We start from the raw sequence: 20,172 nt of genomic DNA, 5'->3' as shown, positions 1-20,172 counted from the left end.
AAGCCACTAATTATAATGGCCTTTTAAAGAATCTGTGTATTTCAACATCTCATTAAGTTCAAAGCTTTACTGGCTACAAATAATTTCATAATTACTTTAGTTATGTGTGGTTCTATTGTTCTACTGCATTATAGCCTTGGAAATCCTTTCCATAATTGTGATTAACCCTTTTATGCAGCAGTTTCCAGAACATGTCACTGTGCATTGCATCCTGGGAAATCATTTATGGAACGCCACAGCTGAAATAAAAACACCACATCAGTGGTGTTTCTATAACTCTATGTAAGATCAGTCAGGCATAAAATGACAATGATATGGTTGCAGTTTAACAAATCAATTAATATACTTGTTTTAAATAATCAGTGTTCCAGGCATCTTATGCCTCTGAGTATGGTAAACAAGTAAAATTGCTAATTTACACCAGTCCAACAATCACAGCCTTTACAGCCTGGGAGAAGAACCAATTGTTATATTGTTTCAGTACAATGCAGCACTGTGTTATATATCCTAAGAGCAAACATGCTTCCATGACAGTAGAAAAGCTATATTATGATGAGCTATTTCTGTCTCAAGGGTCAAACTGAAGGCAATGCAACCAGTTACACCACCCATGTGCATGGCCAAGGAGATTGCCACAGATGCTGCCCACATGTACTTGTGCCTGATTCTCAGGGGTCCTTGAGAATGCTAGAAGATGTGCCCGGCATTATCATGATGCCCTCCTTGACTCCTGCTCCCGGCTCCTGACAGCGAAGGAGAACCAGACAGAACAATGATGTCAACATTATACAATAATTTGATGTATTAGTTGATGCATATAAGAAGGTCATAAGAAAATCAATCAATCTAGTGGACATGGATTTTATTATACCTTGTTAGTATTTCAAATATTCCTCTTTAAAAACTTTCTAGGTTTTATACAAGAATCTTTTTGAAGTGTAAGAATTCTATTTAATATACAGCATGAAATACATATTATTGTATAATTTGTGGAACATTCGCTGGAGAGTAGGGATAGTTGGTTACTATGACAAGTACTACAAGGAATCTTGAATATCAGAGGTGTAGATAATCCTAGAGCCAGTGCAATTAGAGCCTTGCAATTAGTTAAATTCCGCCTGACATTATGAAATGTGAAGGCACAACAAAAGCATGTCAATCTTTAATAACACCACAGATGCAGACTGCCTACTGTGCCATGGTCTGGGAGAGCCACCAGAGATGTGGTACTTTCCAGGACATTCCAGGAGGAGTATGAATAACACATAACTCCATATCCACAATCATCCAAAGACATTTCCTAAGACTGAAACAGAAAAAACCATCTTAAGGGTATGTAGTATCAGGAGAATGGGTCAGGTTATCATCACTGGAACAAATTGTTATTGGTCTCTATGGCAAATGTGCTTTCACAATGACACTTTTGCTGTGCTAACTGCAAAGAGAGTTCAGTCTGACACTACCACACAACAAAAACATACACAGTGTATGTAGTAAAGGCAACCCATATCTAGAGTTACTTCCAGATTTGACTATGGTCTTAATTGGAATATAGGTTAGTACTTGATGGGGGTTTTTTTTATATCTTTTTACAGGTGCATCACAAATACCAGTGGGCACCGGATGCCAGAGTATGCTTGTATCTCACTGGGGGCATTTTTATTTGTAGGAACAATCCTCCATGGGAATGCAGCTCCTTGCTGACAGGCCTACAGTTGTGTGTCTCCCTGTTAAAATGCTATCAGCCCTGGCTAAAAAACAGCCTACTGATGGCAGCAGAATATTCTACCCTACACTCTTTGTTCCCCCAATATTTCCACTACCAGTTTATCTAGGTGGACAGCAGTAGTGCGGGTGGGGAGGTGGGGGAGACACTTTGACAAAAAAGATTATTATTATTTTTTTTTTTTTACAGTGCCATATGAGACTTCAGCAAATGCAGCCATTTTCCCAACCAGAGGCACGTTTATTGATTGGCAACTTTTTCTGGCTATTACATCTGGCAACATATATCTTCACCTTTAGAAAAATCAGGATGGTAACTTATATCCAGGCATGTTTCCTTCTTTTGGATTCTTGGCGATTTTGCAGTGAATTCAAAAACACTGAAAAATCATCATAATCCTACCAGTTTTACCAAATTATGGGGTAGATGTATTAACCTGTATAAGGCATAAGGAAGTGATAAACCAGTGATAAAGCAGTGTTAAGTGCAAGGTGATAATGCACCAGCCAATCAGCTCCTAACTGTTTATTTACATATGGGAGCTGATTGGCTGGTGTGTTTATCACCTTGCATTTATCACTGGTTTATCACTTCCTTATGCCTTCTCCAGGTTAATACATCTGCCCCTATAGGCTATACCAATGATTTACAAACTGGATGCCCCGGCAAATGCAGGTGTACCACAGTTTGGTGGTTCAGGAACAAATCAGACTACTTATGGTCAATGTGATAGGAAAACCCAGAGCTGGTACCAGCCAATCATAAAATATGTGGACAAACAGAAGTGCAGCCCTCTCCACCACCACATACCGCAGGATATGTGGACCTAAGGATAACAGGTAAGCACAATATAATGTAATATTTTTTTCAGAAAATCTGAATAAGAAACTTTTGGCCCCCAAAATTATTAATACTCTAGTACGCTGTGATCCAAGAAAGTTTGTGAACCACTTGGCTATTACATTTCCCCATTGTGTCAATATGCATGTTGTAGGGATCTTATGCCCCATTAATGTGGACTAAATTTCAACATGTTAAATCCATTTAGCACTTATAGTAAACACAAACCAAAAAAGCACAATAGCAATTTTGGAAAGGTTTGTAATTGTTTTTAATTTATAAACAATCAACAACAATATGGATTGATATGTTTTGTTAATTTTATCATGTTTTTATTTAAGATACTACAGAGATACATCAGTATGGCATATAATATGTTTTACAAACTTGCAAAAGATTTACAATTAGAAGGTTCACATCAAAGTAAATGTATTGTTTACGTTTATTACTCAGATTTGACTGAATAAGGGGATATGTTTGCACTGTAATATAGTGAAATTGTTCCCTTTATATTTGGGGACTCATTTATTTGGAGCTGCCCCACTAAGGATTTAATATGCAGTCACGTCTTTGCAACTACTGATAAAATCTGGTCTTGGGAAATAGACATCTTCTAGAATTTTTGCTTAATTTCTCTGAAAGATAAGGGTGCAAATTAGTTTACAGTTTGGTAGAGGTGTATTATCCCGACTGTTTGCCAAAACCCAACCCTCTTACTGCAATTTCATAAAGTGTCTAAATCTCCAGACACAGTATTTCTGGCCAGCAAAGGCCTTCTCACTTTTGGCCATTTGTTATTCCATATTGTATTACCCCGCAGTTGTTAAAAAAAATGGTGACCCCCTGTTTTTTTTTTATATGGAAGTCTCAATACTGTCCCTATACAGCCCTATAGTAATGACACGGCTGAATTTTTAGTGACCCTGTCAGCTTGGGACAGGGAGTTTGGCACCACTTGTGTCTCTCCCCTGGCCAGCAACAGTGTAGTCCGGGAAAATTGGCCCCTAACTATTGGGTCCCGGGGTCACAGGGCAGATTAGCCAGGGGTAGAATTGTTGCTGGGGCCCGGGGAGCCAGTCATCAAGGAGGAGAGGGGAGGTGGAGAAGCACCAGGACCCTTAAAAGCAGGTCCCCAGCGCTGGAGAAGAAAGCCCGAAGGAATGGGACTGAGCCTACCTGGGAAGTCCAGCTATGTAGTGTCCCGCGGAAAGCAGTGCTGCCCAGCTGCTGCAGTGTGGAGCCACTTACCTGGAGCTAGAAGTCCGGGTATACCCGCTGGAGACCGCCTGCTGTCCAGCCTCAGGGAGATGAGCCATCCGCCAGGACCGAAAGGACAGTCCGGAGAGGGGAAGCGGGTGCCGAACAGCCAGAGCGGATCACATTGGGAGGAAAGAGGACCCCTGTTGGAGAGAATAGCGGAACGCATCGCTGGCAGCCATGGATGGAACGCCGGGGAGAGCCGCCGCTGTGGAGGAGACTGCACTGCCGAACCAGAGTGTGAGCATCAGACCAGCGAGGCTGTGGATGACCCCAGTTCCCAGGATCCAGAGGAGCGACAGCGGGCGGCCGGTGACGGGGAGCGCAGGCACCACTGAGGATGACTCCTGCATCCAAGGGACTTAGCAAGAGGACCCCTGGCGGCTGCTGAGAAGGACAGCGAGAATCAGCGGCAGGAGGGCGGCAAGGACCCGGAGAAGACCCTGGTTTGCGGAGCACAGTGCAGAGTGGAGACTGAGGAGCAGACTTCTGCAAAAGGGTGCATCCCCAGTGCGGTGCTCAGCATCCCGGGTGGCGCCGAAGACAAGGAGCGATCGGAGGTGGCAGAAGCACCACAGCAGGGGGTGATAACTCTATTAAGCCCTTCCGCTGCATTACTCTGCCCCTACTTCACCTTCCGCTGCAACACTCTGCTATTGGGATTAATGAATAGGGGGTAGGCTCCCCTTTCATCCCCAGTGCCCCTGCATATTGTTTAATGAAAAAGGGGGTAGGATCCCCTCACTCCGCTGCCCCGCAGGATAAGTTTTAATAAAAAGGGGTAGGATCCCCTCATCTGTGCCCCGGCTCTTATTAATGTAAAAGGGGGTAGGCTCCTCTTAGTTCATGGTGCCCCACTCTCATGTTAGAAAAGGGGGTAGGCTCCCCTATGTTATGTTGCCCCTAAATTAGTTTATTAAGGGGAGAGGTTCCCTGCTAGTGCAGTGCCCAATGGTCCGAAAGGGAATAGGGGTGTAATCCCCTTGGTTATTGCTGCTGAAATATTGTAAAAGCATTGTTCCTTATGGTTATGTGCTCTAAATAACTCATGTCAGGGTTAATGATTGTGTCCAAGAATGCGCTTAAGGCGGGCTTATTATTGACTGTCTTGTGCAAGCTCTGTCCAGCAGTGCCTGTTCAAGTTAAAATACCTGTGTGCTTCTATTACCAAGGCGGGTTCTTATTGACTGTGTTATGCAAGCTCCGCCCAGGAGTATCTGTGAAAGTTATTATACCTGTGCGCATATTACTTTAAGGCGGGCTATTATTGACTGTGTTATGCAAGCTCCACCCAGCAGTGTTGGTTAAAGCTATCCTACCCGTGTGCTTATTTACTACAAAGGTGGGCTAGTATTGACTGTGTTATGCGAGCTCCGCCCAGCGGTGTTTATTAAAGCTAAAATAACTGTGCTATTGATAAGACAACGCGAGCTTGCTTACCTGTTCCCACAACTCACCTGCTGGTTATTGCTGGTTATACAAGACTGTGCTATTGATGAGACAACGCCAGCTTGCTTGCCTGATCCCGCAACTCACCTGCCTATTGTTACTGCTGGTTATACAAGACTGTGTTATTATAGAGACAACGCCTGCTTGCTTACCTGTTCCTGAAACTCACCTGCCTATTGTTACTGCTGGTTATACAAGACTGTGTTATTCTAGAGACAACGCCAGCTTGCTTACCTGTTCCTGAAACTCACCTGCCTAGTGTTATTGCTTAGAGACTGTGCTATTAATAAGACAACGCCAGCCTATTTCAAGGTTTCCTTCTGTTGTGCATTCCAACAAAGAGTTCTAATCTAATTGTTACTTATTCTGTCACTGTCACCTTTAACATAAAATAATAAAATGGAGTTGGATCCTGATCTGTGTATGGTCATTGTGTCTGAGGGGTAAGGCAGGTCTGCCTCTCTGATATTAACCGAACCAGGTTTATTTAATTACCCACATGTAGTTTAAGTTGCCGCACCGGAATTGTGGGCATTACAATGTACATTTTTTATAGATCTTCTGCAGATTACTGCACTTATCTGCTTCAGCACCCTGGTAAGGACTGGGAGAGATAAAGGAGCTCATTTTGGATGCGTTGTTTATCTTACGTCCTAGAGGATACTGGGGTCCACATTAGTACCATGGGGTACCATAGCTGGGTCCACTAGGAGCCTTGGACACTTTAAGAAATCAATAGTGTGTGCTGGCTCCTCCCTCTATGCCCCTTCTATCAGACTCAGTTTAGGGAAGCTCATGAAGAGTTTTCTGCATTTATTTTCTGTTTGTTGTTTTCAGGCAGGTCTGATTGGCACCAGACTGCCTGCTTCGTGGGACCTAGGGGGCAGAATGGCCCAACTTCCTAAAGAGTTAATGGTCCTGTTTCTCCGCTAACAGGACACTGAGCTCCTGAGGGAGTCATTCACAAGCCCCACCACGGCGAGCGTATCCTCCCACAGCACGCCGCCACCCCTAACAGAGCCAGAAGATAGAAGAGTGGTGCGTACAGCACCAGCGTCCCGTTTAGCGGGTCGCCAGCGGGAATAGTGGCACAAGGGCAGGAGCGTAGCTCTGAGTGCAGGCTGTGCTCCAGGGGTCTCAGAGGACATACACAAATGTGTGTCCCGCTGTGAGGGCATGCTGAGCCACCAATACATACCCACACTGGCTATCATACCTAACAAGGGTTTTAACCCTCTGTTAGGCATAAAAATTACCTCAGGCCAGTATAAAAAAAGCGGGAAGCCGAGCGCCATTAAGGGGCGGGGCTACACTATGAGCAGATCCAGCAGCTCACCAGCGCCATTTTCCCTCTGCAGCTTACACTGACAGGAATCACAGGGAAGCACAGCTCCTCCACAAAGACTCCACGTCTCCTCAGCGGTACCAGGGGGTCTTAGAAGGGGAGGAGTGTTGTAGTATACTAAGCCCTATTAGTGTGGCGACCCAGCTAAGTTTTCCTTGGTTACAAGGGCGCTGTGTGGCTGGCTCCTATTTCTGTGTCTCCCTGAGGGCTCTGTATGGGTTAAACTGTGTTTTCACCTTCTGTCTGTGGGAGTGTGTGTGTCCCTTCACGTTACCATGTCCAGGGACTGTGTTTCCTGCACAGCTGAGTGTCTTTCCTCCCCCGGAGACTCACTACCCTGTACTCAGGATAGTGCACATTCTCAGGCTAGTGGGGCAGAACCCCCATGGTTAGCTTCCATTAAAGGGATGATATCTAATATTTCTACTAAATTATCCCATAATGAGAAAGAGACGCAATTCTTAAGACAGTCTATGGATGACCTAATGAATAGAGATTCAGTTCCCATACCAGCATCTCAAACCCCCACCATTTGCCCACAAAAGCGTACTCTGGCCCAGCTCATGCAGAATACATCAGATCCAGAGGAGGGTGAAGTGGATGCGAGTGGGGGGGATGCGGTCCTGTCACAAGGAATACGGGCCCTGATAGAGGCTATCAGATATGTTCTGCACTTTCCTGACAAGACGGCGGAGGTAAAGGAGGAATCTTATTTTAATGTAAAAAAGAAATCCTCAGCTACTTTTCCTGCCCTGTTTGAAGAAACTTGGGCTAACCCTGACAAAAAATGTCAGATCCCTAAAAGATTAATTACATCCTTTCCCTTTCCTCTGGAAGATAGAAAGAAATGGGAAAACCTGCCGATTGTGGACGCATCAGTATCTAGGTTGTCACGTAAGACAGTCTTACCTGTTCCTGAGGCAGCATCCTTAAAGGACACAGATGACCGCAAAATTGAGAACACTCTCAAATCGTTATACACTGACGCTGGGGTGGTCCAGAGACCCACTATTGCTTGTGCATGGATCACTAAAGCCATTGTAAAGTTGTCAGGTAACCTAATTGACGGATTGGTTACCTTACCCAAGGGGGAGATAGTTTTACTCCTGCAGCATATTCAAGACTCTGCTAACTTTATGGTGCGGGCCATAAAGGAAATTGGTTTGCTCAATGCAAGCACCACTGCCATGGCAGTGTCAGCACTCAGGGGCTTGTGGCTACGCCAGTGGACTGCGGATGCGGATTCCAGGAAAGGCGTGGAAAACCTACCATTCACAGGTGTGGCCCTTTTTGGAGATGAACTGGATAAGTGGATATCCATGGCACGGTGGGTAAGTCTACGTACCTTCCTTCCGCAGCACCCCCAGCTAGGAACACCTACTCTGCTCCAACTCTGCAGTCCTTTCAGACAGCAAAATTCAAAAGCAAATCTAAAGGTTCTTCTACAGCCTTCAAAGGTAATAGAGGTAAACCCAGAAAACCAGCATCTGCAGGTTCTCAGGAACAGACCTTCGGATCTGCTTCCTCAAAGCCTTCAGCATGACGGTGGTCTGCACTGCCTGGAAGACAGGCAGGTGGGAGCTCGGTTATGTTATTTCAGTCATGTTTGGGCAACATCTTGCCAGGATCCCTGGGTCACAGACCTTATCACCCAGGGATACAGACTGGAGATTCAGGAACTCCCACCTCACAGATTCTTCAAATCAGGCTTACCAGCTTCTTCGGAAGCAAGTATGATTTTACAGGCAGCAATTCAAAAACTGGTACAAACTCAGGTCATTGTCCCAGTTCCACTTCAACTACAAAACAAGGGTTATTACTCCAACCTGTTTGTGGTACCAAAACCGTCCAGTTCGGTAAGGCCCATTTTAAACCTCAAATCACTGAACCCATATTTAAGGGTGTTCAAGTTCAAGATGGAGTCTCCGAAAGTGGTGATCTCAGGTCTGCAGGAGGGGGAATTCCTGGTGTCTCTGGACATCAAGGATGCGTACCTTCATATTCAGATTTGGCCGCCTCATCAGGCTTATCTAACGTTTGCACTACAGGACTGTCACTACCATTTGGCCTCTCTACGGCACCGAGGGTATTCACCAAGGTAATGGCAGAGATGATGTTTCTCCTTCGCAAGCAGGGAGTGAAGATAATACCGTACCTGGACGACCTGCTGATAAAAGCACCTTCCAGGAAGAGGTCGTTGGACAGCATTGCCCTCTCAACCCAACTACTTCAGGATCACGGATGGATTCTGAGCCTACCAAAATCCCACCTGGAACCAACACGGAGGCTTCCGTTTCTGGGGATGATACTGGATACAGAGGAACAGAAGGTATTCCTTCCATTGAAAAAGGCATTGGTAATCCAGTTGATGGTGCGGGGTGTCCTAAAATCAGCATAGATATTGGTGCATCAATGCATTCGCCTTCTGGGGAAGATGGTCATCTCTTACGAGGCTCTGCAGTACGGAAGGTTTCATGCAAGACCCTTCCAGCTGGATCTGCTGGACAAATGGTCCGGATCGCATCTTCACATGCACCAGAGGATACGTCACCAAAAGCCAGGATTTCTGTTCTGTGGTGGCTTCAGACTTCTCACCTGACCGAGGGTCAAAGGTTCGAGATTCAAGATTGGGTACTGCTAACCACAGACGCAAGCCTCAGAGGGGAACAGTTCCAAGGAAAATGGTCAAGTCAGGAAACCATTCTTCTGATCAACATTCTGGAACTAAGGGCCATATACAACGCCCTGCTTCTTGCATCTAATCTTCTTCAAAATCACGCCATTCAGGTTCAGTCGGACAATGTGATGGCAGTAATGTACATAAACTGACAGGGCGGGATGAAGAGCATAGCAGCAATGTAAGAGGTAACAATAATTCTCCTCTGGGCAGAAAGACACGCGGTGGCACTGTCGGCAATCTTCATTCCGGGAGTAGACAACTGGGAAGTGGACTTTCTCAGCAGACACGACTTCCACCCGGGAGAGTGGGGCCTTCATCCACAGGTGTTCGAGTCCTTAACACGACGGTAGGGAATTCCACAGATAGACATGATGGCCTCTTGTCTCAACAAGAAGCTAAAGCGATATTGTTCCAGGTCGAGCGACCCGAAAGCAGTGGTGGGGGATGCTCTGGTGACTCCATGGGTCTACCAAATGGTTTACGTGTTTCCACCTCTTCCACTGATCCCAAGAATTCTCAAAAGAGAATTCTACAATAGGGGCCATTCATCTATCAAGACTTACCACGGCTACGTTTGACGGCATGGAAGTTGAGCGTCAAATTTTAGCCCGGAAAGGCATTCCGAACAAGGTTATTCCAACCATGATCCAAGCCAGGAAAGGGGTAACGTCTAAACATTATCACCGTATTTGGAAATAATATGTCTCGTGGTGTGAATTTCAACTGGGATGTTTTCTCCTTTTCCTACAGTCGGATGTGGATGTGGGACTACGTTTGGGCTCCTTGAAGTTCCAGATTTCGTCTTTATCCATTTCCTTCCAGAAACAATTGGCTTCCCTCCCTGAGGTTCAGACGTTCTTGAAGGGGTTCAGCACATCCAAACGCCCTTTGTGCCTCCCACGGCACTTTGGGATCTGAACGTGGTGTTGCAGTTCCTACAATCGGCATGGTTTGAGCCTTTACAGGAGGTTGACGTAAACTTTCTTACGTGGAAGACCGTTACACTATTGGCCTTAGCTTCTGCAAGGCGTGTGTCCGAACTGTGGGCGTTGTTTCACAATAGCCCCTATTTGATTTTTCATGAAGATAGAGCTGAACTCAGAACTCATCAGCAATTTCTTCCTAAGGTGGTGTCTGCGTTTCATATCAACCGACCTATTGTGGTTCCGGTGCTTACTGACACCTCTGCTACCGCAAAGTCCTTGGATGTTGTGAGGTCTTTGAAGATCTACATGAAGCGGACAGCTCGTCACAGGAAATCTGGCTCGCTGTTTGTTCTCTATGATCCAAGAGAAAATTGATGTCCTGCTTCAAAGCAGTCTATGGGGTATATTCAATTAAAGTCGGATCCATTCCGACATGTATTTGTCGGAATGGATCCAACAACCCCTATTCAATCTCATCTCAATTCGACTTTTTCAAGTCGAATTGAGATGAGGGACGCAGAGGAGGAGGGGGGGGCTAGCTGCGGGGAGACCAGCGGGGACAGACGGCGGGCATACAGGGGAGATCAGCGCTACAGTAGTGCTGCAGGAGGATGTCACACAGCCGCCCGACCTCATGGCAGTGTCCACCTGGCTCCAGCAAGCGTGCTGGAGCCGGGTGGAAGCTGCCGTGAGCAGCGCGGCTGTGTGACATCCTGCTGCAGCGCTACTGTAGCGCTGATCTCCCCTGTATGCCCGCCGGCTGTCCCCCCGTCTCCCTGCGGTTCTCTTCCCTCTCCTCCTCTGGGTCCGCATCTCAGTCCAACATCTTTTGATGTCGGACTGAGATGGTCGAAAAGGGGAACTAAACCTGTCGGTTTTGTCCCCGTTTTCGACACAAGCACATGGATCGGCAGCTATTCCGCTGATCCACGTGCTTTTCGACAAGTCAAATTCATCGACTTGTCGAAAAATTTAGGGATATATTGAATAGGTCGAATCAGGATTCGACCTTAAAAAGTTGAAAACTGAAATCTTTTCGACAGACGGCAGTTTTCGACTTCAATTGAATATACCCATATTGCTCGCTGGATCAGGCTTACTATCCAGCATGCTTATTCATCAGCAGGATTGCCGGTTCCTAAAGTACAAGCCCACTCTACTAGGTTGGTGGGTTCTTCCTGAATGGATGCCCGGGATGTCTTGCCTTTACAACTCTACCGAGCTGCTACTTGGTCAGGTTTGAACACGTTTGCTAAGTTCTACAAGTTCGATACTTTGGCCTTTGAGGAACTTCAGTTTGGTCAATCAGTTCTGCAGGAACCTCAGCACTCTCCCACCCGGTTTGGGAGTTTTGGTACATCCCCATGGTACTAATGTGGACCCCAGTATACTCTAGGACGTCAGAGAAAATAGGATTTTAATTACCTACTGGTAAATTCTTTTCTCGTAGTCCGCCCAGTGCTTCGTTTTTTCTGCACTGTTACATTGTTAAGTAATGTCCGGGATCAGTAGTAAATGCCGCCGGCCGGAATCCCGGCGGTCGAAATACAGACGCCGGAATCCCGACCACACAATCCCGACAGGGGTGGCGAGCGGAACGCAGCCCCTTGCGGGCTCGCTTCGCTCACCACGCTGCGGGCACACTATTATATTCTCCCTCTATGGGTGTCGTGGACACCCACGGAGGGAGAATATGTCGGGATTGTGGCGGTCGGGATTCCGGCGTCGGTATTTCGACCGCTGGGATTCCGGCCGGCGGCATCTTGACCACATCCCGTTGGTTCAGCTGTAGCTGTTCCTGTTCAAGTTGGTTAGTATGGCTTTCCTCTTGTTTGTGTGTGCTGGTTCGAATCTCACCACTGTTCTGTTACATCCTTCCTCAGGATATGTCTGTCTCCTCGAGCACAGTTTCTAGACTGAATCTGGTAGGAGGGGCATAGAGGGAGGAGCCACTGCACACTATTTATTTCTTAAAGTGCCCAAGGCTCCTAGTGGACCTGTCTTTACCCCATGGTACTAATGTGGACCCCAGTATCCTCTACAGACTACGAGAAAAGGATTTACCGGTAGGTAATTAAAATCCTATTTTTTTCCTATCCAGGAAATATTTCTCCCAGGTTGCCAAATCCTGATTACATTTGTTAAAAATTGGAGAAAAGAGGGCACAAAGAGCTGATTATATGATTTAATCATAGTAACATCAAAGTAGTTAATCAAGTCCAGCTTCCATTGGTGATCAAAGTGGAAATACAGTATATGAGCTTTTTCATATGTAAGGAAGAGCTGGAGGGCCTCTGATTTGTGATTATTGACTTTATAGCCAGACAAGAAATCAAAGTTTGTCAATCCGTTGAAGAGTTTAGAAAGAAAGGTAACAGAAAAGAACGAGGGTCAAAAACATATCAACAAGAAAGTGTTTATTTTGTATTGTCAATCCTTCCTTTGCATCTCAGAACAGAAGCATACACAGTGGTGTCACAACGGGGATGCGGGGGTGTGGCCTGCATCCGGGTGTTACCCACCGAGGGGTGACACCAAAGTGCCGACTCCTCTTCAGTGACCGGAGCTGGGTGCTGCACTGTGACATGACGTGCAGCACCCGGCTCCTGTCACTGTGTACGAGCCGCCACTGCACTTACACTGGTCTACACGGGTAGCCTGCATCTCCGGGACCCCCAGTGTGATGAAATGCCCCTTACCAGCTAGGCCATGTCCCTTTTGCCGATGCTCATTTGAGCGCACTACTTAGCCTCCTGCACCGGGTGTCACCAGTATTAGTGACGCCTCTGGGCATACCTCGGGTTAATGGCCCAGGACAAAATTAAAAATTGGTGCCCCTTGAATACTTATATTGGCACTCAGACAGCATATTCACATATACAATATGAAGCTCTTCAAAGGGCCAGATTAACAATGGGGAGATGGAGCTCCAACTCAGTGACTACTGTGAAGCATGGGTTTAACTTTAAGAGCCTTAATTGCATGGAAAAATGTGACTTTGAAGTTTGACATTGCAGATTGCATGTGAACCAGTAAGCTATATCATGAAGACACAGGAGAAAACTGGCATCAAGACAACATAGAGGGGCAGATGTACTAAGCTTAGGGAGAGTGATAAAGTGGAGAGAGATACATTTTCAACTAATCAGATCCTGTCACATGGCAGTTAGCAGCTGAATGGCTGGTACTTTATCTCTGCCCACTTTATCACTCTCCAAGGCTTAGTACATTTTCTCCAGGGTCAGTTATGCTGGGTACACACTTGCTGATGTATCATTCATACAGCCGATGAATAATATAATGGCTGTACCATCAGCAGATATGTACACTCGGTATATCTGTGAACCATGGGGGTCATTCCGAGTTGATCGTAGCTGTGCTAAATTTAGCACAGCTACGATCATTCACACTGACATGCGGGGGGACGCCCAGCACAGGGCTAGTCCGCCCCGCATGTCAGTGCCGCCCCCCCCCCCCCCGCAGAAGTACAAAGGCATCGCACAGCGGCGATGCCTTTGCACTTCAAGAGTAGCTCCCGACCAGCGCAGCTTTAGCGTGCTGGCCGTGAGATACTCATCGCTCCCCGGCCCGCAGCGGCTGCGTGTGACGTCACGCAGCCACCGCGGCCCGCCCCCCCAACAGTCCAGCCACGCCTGCGTTGGCCGGACCGCGCCCCCTAAACGGCGGCTTAACTCCGCTGTCCATCCCTTTCCCGCCCAGCGACCGCCTCTGCCTCAGAGGCGATCGCTAGGCAACGACGGCTGGCATGCACCGGCGCACATGCAGTTCCGACCCGATCGCTGCGCTGCGACAAACTGCAGCGAGTGATCGGGTCAGAATGACCCCCCATGTCGTTATCACGTTGGCCATGCAGCATGACAGATTCGGATGTATTTGCAGCTATACTGTTACATCTGCAGTTCTGTACAGCTGTCCACCGATTGCGCGATATACTATATCGACCGAAGAATCCATTGAATATGACATCGCAAGTGGGCAGCATATCTAAATGGGGTGTGCTAACCCGACATTTTGGGCAGACAATTGGCAAGTATGTATGTACAAGTAATTTGTGCATAAACCTTACCAATCATTAGAATTTTGTCATTTTTATTTTATAGTTGCACTTTCATTTTTATTTGCATTTACAATATACTATACTGAACGTCTTCCATTAAAAGCCTAGCATAGCAGAATATTTAATCACAAAAGTTGGGGTTGAGGGCCTGCCAGGTCTCCTATGGGTTCAGCTCTCACACATTTAAGGACTTTCGTATGGAAATAAGAGGACAAGATAGTTGCCAATGTACATTGATTGAGGTCAGGGGCTGGCTGGCAACTTACAGCCTGGTGGGCAAATGCAATCAAGTGGCCCCAGCTTCTCTACCAGCGCACGACAATGGCAAAATGGATGTGGCAGAGAAAACTGCACACGTGATTTATCTAATGGGGATGCAGTTTAAATGTGTAGTGAAATATCTGAAAAATCATTATGTCTAAGGGGCTAATTTAGCTAGCCCCGCAGAAGTGTGGAAGTCGCTATTTGCTGATTTCTGCGCATGCGTGCATGGCGGTGAGCGCATGTGCGAGGGCTTAAACTTTGATCACACGTGCAGTGTAAGAGTTGACGAAGGTGGTAATGGGCTGTCGATGCACCATTTGTGAGGTGCGTCCCAGACCACGCAGGCATGTCCGGACCGTTTGTGATCCAAAAGATGGATGCCCTCTGACTACCTTCGCACAACTACAACCCATGCTGATTCCAGCCCTAAGAACAATAATTAAATCCATCGCCTACCAGCCCTGTCTGACAAACAGGGCCGGACTGGGACTAAAAATAGGCCTTGGCATTTTTTGAAGCACACAGGCCCACCTCTGTGACTCCTCCCCTTACTATTCCTGACTCCTCCCACTTATTAGTCTATGCTCTTACAAATATAATTACCGTATATACTCGATTATAAGCCGACTTTTTCAGCACATATTTTTGTGCTGAAAAAGCCACCTCGGCTTATAATCGACTCAGTGTTAGGAGGGACACGGAGAGCGCAGCACGCGGCTCTCCTGTGTCCCTCCTGCATCTCCGGCGGTGTGTGTGTTAAAGGAAGTGCACGAACCGGCACTTCCTTTAACACACGCCGCTGCCACCGGAGATGCAGGAGGGACACAGGAGAGCCGCGCACTGCGCTCTCCGTGTCCCTCCTTCAGAAGACAGCACGGGAGCGACGGAGGGTAAGTATCTAGCACTGTGGGGCATATCTGGCACTGTGGGGCACATCTGGCACTGTGGGGCATATCAGGCACATCTGGGACTGTGGGGCATATCTGGCACATCTAGCACTGTGGGGCATATCTGGCACTGTGGGGCATATCTGGCACTGTGGGGCATATCTGGCACTGTGGGGCATATCTGGCACCGTGGGGCATATCAGGCACATCTGGCACTGTGGGGCATATCTGGCACATCTAGCACTGTGGGGCATATCTGGCACTGTGGGGCATATCAGGCACATCTGGCACTGTGGGGCACATCTGGCACTGTGGGGCATATCTGGCACATCTGGCACTGTGGGGCATATCTGGCACTGTGGGGCATATCTGGCACATTTGGCACTGTGGGGCATATCTGGCACTGTGGGGGCATATCTGGCAGTATGAGGGCATATCTGGCACTGAGGGCTGTGTACGGCTAGAGCTGCATTTCCCACCCTAGGCTTATACTCGAGTCAATAAGTTTTCCCAGGTTTTTGGGGTAAAATTAGGTGCCTCGGCTTATATTCGGGTTGACTTATACTCGAGTATATACGGTAATATTCTAACAACAGTGGTTGAAGTGGAAATTTTTAAGTGGGGGTATGGAAATGTGAAGTTTGTAATTGCGCGCGCACCGAAGGTGCGCGCGCTCCAGAAAAGGGGGCGTGGCCACTCAAAAGGGGGCATGGCCTTCAGTGTAGTTTACCACACCATACACCCCTTATACGCATTATGCACCACAATAGTAGGACCCCTTATACTATCTAGTACTGGTGCCTCTTTCACATTATACCACACAGTATGAGCCAAAATTCACATTATAGCACCCGGTATGAGCCGAAATTTACATTATAGCACACGGTATGAGCCGAAATTTACATTATATGCCCCCAATAGTGCAGTGCCAGATCCACAATTGCCCCCACAGTGCCAGGTATACAAATGCCCCCACAGTGCCAGGTATACAAATGCCCCCACAGTGCCAGGCATACAAATGCCCCACAGTGCCAGGTATACAAATGCCCCCATAGTGCCAGGTATACAAATGCCCCCACAGTGCCAGATCCACAAATGCCCCCCACAGTGCCAGATCCACAAATGCCCCCACAGTGCCAGATCCACAAATGCCCCCACAGTGCCAGGTATACAAATGCCCCCACAGTGCCAGATCCACAATTGCCCCCACAGTGTCAGATCCACAATTCCCCCACAGTGTCAGGTAATATCTGACACTGTGGGGGCAATTGTGGATCTGACACTGTGGGGGCAATTGTATACCTGACAGGTATACAAATGCCCCCACAGTGCCAGGTAAACAATTGCCCCCACAGTGCCAGGTATACAAATGCCCCACAGTGCCAGCCAATTGCCCCCACAGTGCCAGGTATACAATTGCCCCCACAGCAGCCAGTGCTGCTGCTGCTTCTCCTCCGGGCTCCGGCTGTGAGGGACGGGTGAGTCAGGAGAGGAGAGCGCCCGCCAGCGCGGCTGTGTCTGGCGCGGCGGCGTATAGCGGACTTCGTTCAAACCAGCCGCCGGTTTGTGAGCCAATCAGAGTTCGCGGACTGGCGGCTTCTGATTGGCTGCCGGTCCGCGAGCTCTGATTGGCTAACGAACCGGCGGCTGGTTTGAAGTCCGCTATACGCCGCCACGCCAGACACAGCCGCGCTGGCAGGTGCTCTCCTCTCCTGACAGCTGAGACACGCTGCCGCCGGACTGAGCGGCAGCGTGTATCAGTGAGCGCTGGACCGGCTCACGTGGCCATCGGCCCTTCTGGCATTTGCCAGAAGTGCCAGATGGCCAGTCAGGCCCTGCTGACAAACAGAAACTATTGTAATAACTGATAACATAGGAAACAATGTGGGTGGAGTGGCTGTCACTTCCTTGGAAGCAGCGGTGATAGCGCTGTATGGTGATGCAGCAGGAGACGTCTACTACAAGTAAACGCCTCCTGCTGCAGCAGTGATCTGACCTGCATCCTAGGATGCAGGCATCATATCACTGACTCCCCATCGAGCAGCCTGCGGAAATCCCTGACCTCTTCTCTCCCCCTAAACAGTGGCGACATGCCTCTGTTATGGGAAACTGTGGGTGTTGTCACCCCCACCCACCCACCCCAAATTGGCAGCAGACTGTCTATCACTCACAATCTGCTGCTATCCTAGTTCTTTCATCGCAGGACCCATTTGTGCATGCACTCAACGGGTCCTGCACATGAGCAAAGTACCAATAAGAAGTAGCAACATCAACTGGACCACAATGAGGTCCAATATACTGTACAATAACTACTTTACATCACCTCCCTCAGCTCCTTCAATGTCCAAATTACATAAAATGTATATCAAGACAAAAAAGAGTAAGAAGGTGCTGAACAAAACAAACACATTCACAACACTGAGGCGTTTGAATAATCAATTCATGAATCCCAATAAACCATTAACATCACTGTCCCAGGAGCAGATGACACAGTACTACTGTAACTCATTTCAGCAACTACATGTACGCAGAGTGAGCATCAGTTTATAGTTTATAGAGGTAATGCATGTACAGTACACAAATGTGTTTTTTGCTAAAAAACTATCACACCCATCAAGCTGCAGATGATGTTCAGGTGGGACTGCATGATGTCAGTGGGTACAGGTGGGCTGCATAGTACCAGTGTACCCAGGGTGGAAGCACAGGGGGATGCACGATCCATAGAAGCCAGGGGTTTGTGCATAAGCAGTTACACTGCAGCGTCTGTTCACGCGCCGTTCCCGGCACGTGCCGCATCCATTGCATAGGTGCCAGGACCCAGGGACTGGCTGTCTTCTCTCCTTTTAGGGCTCAGGTGTAGTGACAGCCTCCCTAGAAAAACGCAAGTAGGAGCCACCGCTGGTACCAGGGTCAGAGCACAGGTGGGATGCACGATGTCAGTGGGCACAAGTGGAGCTGCATAGTATTATGTACACAGTGTGGGGGCAGAGGCGGGTTGCACAGTGAAAGAGTATAAGCAGTGGGGCATAGGTAAGATCCACGGTGTCAGTGGGCAAAGGTGGGACTGCGTAGTATCGTGTACACAGGGTGGGGACAGAGGGGGCTGCAGAGTGAAAGATTATAAACAGTGGGGCATAGGGAAGATGCACGGTGTCAGTGGGCACAGGTGAGGCTGCATAATATCAGTGTACACAGGGTAGGGGCACAGGTGGGACTGCACGGTGTCAGTGGGCACTGGTGGGGTTGCATAGTACCAGTGTAAACAGGGTGGGGCCAGAGGGGGGCTGTGTCAAAGCATACATAGCACTATTCTAGACTGCTCCTAACTGCATTGGCCTCCTCCCCCCCCCCCCCCCACACCACCACCTGTACATACTCCAGCAGTAGGAAGAGCAGCACGACTCCTCCAATAAGCCACGACACCTTTATTCACTCTTCAGCCCCTAGGGTCCTGGGAAAAGACACCTGGCTCCCCATTGGTCAACGGTGGACATTTTCTTATAGCCTGCTATGGGGGCAGTCATTTTCTGCTAGCCGCTGCTGTTCAGCAGCCAGGCAGGGGGTTAAACATTATAACTCAGACCAGTCTGAACCAGGAGGACCTCTGTTTGCCTCCCGCAACCAGGCAACCCTGGATCACTTAATTTTTTTTGGCCCATGGCACCCTGCCCCCCTTGCCAGCCAACCTCTGGTTGCGGTGGTTTTGTATTCTCAACCTGCCAGAGCAAGATCCCTTCAGTACAGGGTTGGACTGGCCCACAGGGGTACAGGGGAAACACCCGGTGGGCCCCACTGACCCCACCCCCTTCTGCTCTGGAGATTAGGTTCCAGACTGTGCAGTTGAATTATACATTATACATATGTTACTTTATACTGCACAGGACTATGGTGTATTTTCTTCAGTGCATTGCTGCAGTTAGTCTGGTACATTGGGGGTCATTCCGAGTTGTTCGCTCTGTATTTTTTTCTCGCAACAGAGCGATTAGTCGCTAATGCGCATGCGCAATGTCCGCAGTGCGACTACGCCAAGTAAATTTGCTATGCAGTTAGGTATTTTACTCACGACATTACGAGTTTTTTTCTTCGTTCTGGTGATCGTAATGTGATTGACAGGAAGTGGGTGTTTCTGGGCGGAAACTGGCCGTTTTATGGGTGTGTGCGGAAAAAACGCTACCGTTTCTGGGAAAAACGCGGGAGTGGCTGGAGAAACGGGGGAGTGTCTGGGCAAACGCTGGGTGTGTTTGTGACGTCAAACCAGAAACGACAAACACTGAACTGATCGCAGATGCCGAGTAAGTGTGGAGCTACTCAGAAACTGCTAAGAAGTGTCTATTCGCTATTTTGCTAATCTTTCGTTCGCAATTTTGATAAGCTAAGATTCACTCCCAGTAGGCGGCGGCTTAGCGTGTGCAAAGCTGCTAAAAGCAGCTTGCGAGCGAACAACTCGGAATGACCCCCATTATCATGCATGCAGCAGCAGTATTTACTAGTCTATGGCCCTCATTCCGAGTTGTTCGCTCGGTATTTTTCATCGCATCGCAGTGAAAATCCGCTTAGTACGCATGCGCAATGTTCGCACTGCGACTGCGCCAAGTAACTTTACTATGAAGAAAGTAATTTTACTCACGGCTTTTTCATCGCTCCGGCGATCGTAATGTGATTGACAGGAAATGGGTGTTACTGGGCGGAAACACGGCGTTTCAGGGGCGTGTGGCTGAAA

Source organism: Pseudophryne corroboree, chromosome 1, assembly GCF_028390025.1.
Source record: "Pseudophryne corroboree isolate aPseCor3 chromosome 1, aPseCor3.hap2, whole genome shotgun sequence".
Classification (NCBI taxonomy): domain Eukaryota; kingdom Metazoa; phylum Chordata; class Amphibia; order Anura; family Myobatrachidae; genus Pseudophryne; species Pseudophryne corroboree.
This window is presented reverse-complemented; position numbering follows the sequence as displayed.